Source organism: Maylandia zebra, linkage group LG13 (assembly GCF_041146795.1).
Source record: "Maylandia zebra isolate NMK-2024a linkage group LG13, Mzebra_GT3a, whole genome shotgun sequence".
Taxonomy (NCBI): Eukaryota; Metazoa; Chordata; class Actinopteri; order Cichliformes; family Cichlidae; genus Maylandia; species Maylandia zebra.
Window position 1 is genome coordinate 26,475,355 of NC_135179.1, and position 6,276 is coordinate 26,481,630.

The window sequence follows — 6,276 nt, forward strand, 5'->3', positions numbered from 1 at the left end:
CAAGTATTAATTGTGCGGTCGAACGAGGACAAACCGGTATCTTTGATATTTGTATCATTTTGTTTTCTTATTAAATTGGCTCATAATGCAGTGCTGAAACCTCAGGTGAGAATGTGTATCTTTGTTCTCACAAATTACAAACTATTAAACAGTCATCTCAGAGTAATTGTGAAGTTTCCAGTCTAAGCAACCACTAAGAGCCAAAATATTCCCCCCGAGCCACCATTCAGTAACATTTCTCTACATCTTTCATTAGCTCAACAAAAGAACCAAGTTTACAAGATGCTGGTGTATTTCTGTGAGAACCACAGAGTTAAATACTGTGGACTGTATTTGCAGTTGGCTTTAAATGAAAATAAGCTCCACACATCTTAAATCCCTTCTCTGAGACCCTGTGGGCTTTTGCCCCTTGAAGGAGCAGAAGTCTTTGATAATGACTAGATGTTTTAAACTAGTGACCACCCCCCCACCCCAACCCCACCCTAAACTTCTAATAAATAGCTTCAAAAGTAAGGGATCCTGATCAGTGCTTTGAGCAAAGGAAGCATTGCAAGAGCATGAGATCAACCCCTGGATTATTCTTCCATACGCTGAAAAGCAGCCCTCTCCAGCTCTTGGCCCGGGTATAATACCCATTGGTTGCCAGAAGGAACACTATTCGGATTAAGTGGTGCCCCTTTCACATAAGCAACAAGTGACAAAGAAGGAGATTGGGCAACTAACCTGCTGTTTAGATAAATAAAGGTACTCTATCAGCTCTAATAATTGCTAACCCCCTCTCCTCTTGCCCCATTGTCCACCGACAAGTGCTGCTTGGCCTCCTTCTAATTGCTGACAGATTTGATTTTTCAGCGACAGCAGGAGTTCTGTTTGTGGCCTTTGCAACGAATAATTACTCTTTCGCTGTCTTCCCACCACAACCACCTATTTCTGTCCCGCCTTTACTAAATCCTCCTCCTTCCTTTGCCTCTTTCTGAGGTAAATTTCCCGCTTCTATCTGAATAACGTTCAATTAGATTTAAAGACGTTTTCACTAAGTAATAATAATTAACCCAGCAATACTGATTAGCCATCCAGATCTCTATTAACACAAGGAACCCTTACACAGGAAGGGCAAAATGTAACCTTCATGGACGTGTTTGAGGGGGTCACAAAGGTTTGGCAATCAGCGCTTTGATATGTGAGTTTATTCAAAGACTCAAAGGGACCGACCTCTCAGCAAAACTATGAATGCATTAGGTAAAAACTGCAAAAATATTTGTAATATTGCATGTAACAGTTTAAAAAGTTACTGTATATGTAACACAACCAAACTACACGGACAAAGCAAAAGGTTGAAACTTTTTAACAGCTCTTCTTGTGAAGTTTAAGAAATGCACACCCTTTTTATCCGCACAGCAGTCCTGATAGTAAATAAATCACCATTGTTATCTAGAATGGAAGCTCCCAAAATTGCGCATTCATTAACAAAATTTATTGTACGTGTAAAACGTGTGTAAAAACCCGCAGCTGAAAAAGACTCGAATGAATCTTTTTTTGTCACAAATAGTAACAACTCTGATTAAGTTTGAAAATGATACTGTAACCTTTGGCTTTAGCCAAAACAACACTTTGTCTAACAGCTAGAAATGTTTCTGTGCCTGCTGCTCTCTTAACAAGTGTTGCCTTCTCTCCTCTGGCCTGCAGCTCTGCGTGTAACAAGCGCTACTACCCCATGGGAGAGCTAGAGGGCTCACTCCACAAGCAGCGGAGCCCAGGAGAGCCTTCACAATCACCCTCGCAACATTTAAAAGCTAATTATCCCAGGAACAAAAGTGCACTTCATTTTCACTTAACACAATTAGTCATAAACTGCGTTTCGGAGTTCTAAATCTACACAGGCTCCTATTCTTCTGCCAATTATTCATAGTTTCATGTTCATATCACATTCAGAGTTTCAAAGCAAACATATTTTCAGTGCTGGTGTCTGTGTTAATCATCCCACCCACACATTTCATGGATTAGTCATTCACATTGCATGAAATATGAACCGGAGTGCATCTCTGCCAACTATATACGTACATATTATCCAGAATATTTCTATTGGGGAGTTTGAAAGGGTTAGGTAGACACTATATATACACTGACAGAGAGAGAATCAATGATTCCTAATCCACTCAACAAGCAGCCGAGATAATTATGCATTTCATAAATGATTAGCAAAATACAGGAATATTTAATCCCCCTTTGCATTGATGTTCTTTAAACAGTGCTTAGGTACACCAGGGCATATGATGAGCATCAAATTGGCCTTTCTGCTAGAAAATAGCATATTTGCAGCAAAAGCCATGTTTGAATGTGACCCTTTTTTTGCAGGCATTAAAATGAGGTTTTAAACATATTCATAATTGAAAATGGGTAACTATTTGCAAACAGATGGAAAGGCTTAGACTGCATAGCGTTGTTATCGGAGTCAATTCAAATTTAAGGGATTAACCATCGGATGGAATCTGTTTCACATATCACTGACGGTCCTAATGGTGCCAAAAGGTCATTGATTAGGATGCTGGTTGATCCTTTAAGTAATAAATATATTGATTACTTACTGGAACAGGTAGTTAATTCTGCCAAATGTGACTGTGTGGGAGCAGCGAGGCAGCTTGTTGCAAAAAACACACCTCAGCTGGTTTGAATAGAAATGTCTTGATGCTTAAAAAAAAAGAGAGAGATCTACTCAAACCAGTCATTGTAATATCGAGAAATCACAGTACAGTACATACTGTGTACATCACAAAAGGTCATGAGCCTCAAATTGCCAATCAGAGATGTCAGCTCTGCTTAATGTCATCTGAGTAACCTTTTGTGGTTGATATGACACAGGAATTAGACAATACTTCAGCATTTCTCCATCATAGACCTTGACCTTTGTTGTCACATTAACAATGTAACAATTATCATATGCCATCACCTCGTGGAAAGATGAGGGCTAATATAGTTTGAATGTAGTTGTGTTCGTGAATATGCTATGTTCACAACATCTGGAAGACATGTTAACCCATTTGAAGATTGTAACGTTTGACAGTGCAAAGTGTAAACGCTGTGTCCCGGAGAAGGATGAAGGACGGTGCAACAGTGCGTGTCACCCGAGTGAGAGCTTCTGCAGACCAAGCAGCGCACAGTGTTTAATGTGTCTTTTGTGTGCTGCAGGAAAAACAAAAACAACAAAAAAGGCTTAAAGCATTGCATTTCCAATTTTAGATGTCAAAATTTGGAATCAGCTGTTTGGTTATGTTGTAACTATAATTGTTATCCCCTCTGCAACCCCTGTTTGGCCTTGCAGTTGCAGGCAAGAGTCTTCGGGTGGTGCATGGGCTTCAGAATGTGGGGAGAAGGTATGAATAAAAAGGCTTACTTGAAGAGGATTGCATGATCACAACTCTTTTGGTGATGGAGCTTACTTTACCCCATGCTTTTTAAGATATTTATTGGAATGAAACCCTAATTTTTGCTAACTCCTGTGTCAGTCTTCACTTTATGTTGTGGCCTACAATCTTTCTTAGCTTTTTGTGGATACAAGCACTGTCAGTACAAGCCTAGATGATAACAGTTTTAATCAGCCATGCTACAAGGGAGCAGAATGGCGTTTATATAACTTTTTTTGGTCTGACTGATCTCTCCAAGAGTTTTACAATAGAAACCACATTTGGCTTTTTCACATCTGTTCATACAGTACTTTATTCCATGCACTTCTGCTACCTTGCATTTAAACCTATAGCCAAGAAGAAGCATCAGTTAACATACTATGCACGTTTTTGGAACCCAGAGTAAACTCACACAAGCAAAGGGAAAACATGGAAACTCCATACAGTTGTCACTTGCAATAATGTGACAGTGCTAACACTGCATCGTACAGCACCGCCATCACCTCTCAGGTGCTGATCTATATAGTAGATCATGGCAGCTGTTATTTAACCTGCCAAATGAACCATTGAATGCATCATTCTGGGTTGTAGGTGCTCACACTTTCCTGGCCTTTAGCAGAGTGAACATAAAGGTCATCAATATGGAGATTTATTTTCCAAAGAGGAGGGACGTTATCTTTTTTTATTCATGACCTTGCTGATATCCTCCCTGTCAGTGAAACATTCAAACCAATATACCAGCTTTTTTGCATAAATTCTTGTCATTGGATTTATGTGTGCAATTTTTGAGAAAGTGTCTATGGGCGTCTCACTGTATACTGCACAACTGTAAGCCTGTCAGTTAAATTTATTCTCTACATGTAATTTTTAAGTATAAAATTGGTCATTTAATTTAGATGATATTAAGACGGGTGACAAAGTAAGACCATTCAATATAAAGTGTATCACTGCAGGCCAATAAAACAGCTTCAACCTTGGCATATTTTTTTCCACGTCTCTGAAGCTCTGCACAGATAAGTAGATCCAAAGGTCAAAGGTTTGCTTTAAGTTTTGAATATCAGTTATCTGTCATTTTAGTGGTCAAAAGTTGATGTCAGAGTTGATGAATGACAATCAGGGAATCCGATTTTAGAGGAAATCTTGATTCACTAGTGACAAAAGTTTACATTTGTAAGCATCATATAGTGGATTAAAAAAAAAATAAAAATGTGACTTTAAAAATAAAATAAGCTTTTCTTCATATTTTGGTCTGTCATGCATTTCACTTCAAGGTTTATATTTAGTAAATCGTGAACTTTTGAACCAAAATCAACAGGAAGCAAATCCAGACATTACAGATGTCAAAAAATTTCAAAAATCAAACAATTTAGACTGTGCGTGTTTTTTAATATTTAGTTTTTTTCTTTGGCATGTGTGATTTTCTTTCCATTTTGTAAAAACTGCATAAATCATATCTGTTTATTCATATATTGTTGTATTCATATATTGGTTGTCTATACTTAAGTCTGACTTTGCTACATTGTGTTGATACATATATTTGTATACAAAAAATGTTAATTTGAGAATAAATATACGCAAATTACTTTAAACTGTAGACTGAGTAACTGTGTGGGATGTTTATCCTTGTAGAAAGTGGTAATAAGATCATTCCTTCCTGCTCCAAGCTCTGAAGACTGGTAAACGTAATGATACAGCCCACTCCTTTCTTTCGTGAGAGCTGAAGTAATGCTATCCTCTATATTTTGGTGTTTTTGAATGTACTTACTGTCCAAACGTGGTATTTATTCTACATGTAAATGTCTCACAGTTAGATAAAACACTGGCTATGCAAATGCCTATGCAAATATGCGTACGCTAGTCTACTTTCTAACATACATGATATTTGCAAAGGCTCTTTAATCATTAATAATTACTTCAAATTACTGTTTACAGCAGCAGGGTTTAAGAAAAGAAATCAACTGATAAAGCTACACTGACACTTATTGAAAATGAGCAAAGTATTTTCCCAGCATTTGCAGGTTCAAATATCTAACAGGCTGTGCTGTAGTAAAACAAGCCAGGAGAGTACAACATAATGCATGCACCATGTGCTACAAAACCACCAATTTCTTGTGGACATTTGCAAGCTCTCTACATGGATTATACAAAGATATAAGGAGTCTGAAAGAGCCTAACCTCTGTTCTGCCATTCCCAATTCATTCAGAGCTGACAGTTTCCCTTTTCTCTGCAAGCATGCTCTTGTCATTAGCATGCCTCTGAACTTTGCCTCACAGTGACTCTGCTGAACAGTTCTGATGAATTATTTCATCCTGTATTGGGCTGACTGCAGGGCATACACATGTAGGTGCTTCCTCTGGCCTGGGTAGAGTCTTTTCATACTGGTGCAGGACGGACACCTGTTTCCTTGCCCTGTTATACACGACCCTAGTGTGTGCTGCTGACATTAAACTGTGCATGTTAGAGAGCACTAATTTACACAGGCCTACGGGCATTAAGTACGGCTACTATGTGGACTTACTTACATTAAAGTAGCGTCTATAAACTGGTAGTAGATTCAAGAGTTGGTTTACAACATTCACCAATAAAAACAATACAATACATATATTTGCCTTATTTACCTTAAACTAGTCTAGCCCTTTATACAGCTGCTCAGTTAAGTATTAAATCAGCTGTCTCTTTAGGCCATGCTAAAAGCCTACTTTCATCTGATTGGTCACCTTCTGAGGAGCATATTATGGTGACTTGGCATCAGCTCGTAACAAAAGGAGGAAAAAACCTAGTAAAACTTTTGGCTCAAAAGAATTACTTTTACTGCTATTTATTTATTTGTAATGCTGGCCATGTTTAATATGAACATTTGAAAATAAGCATAAT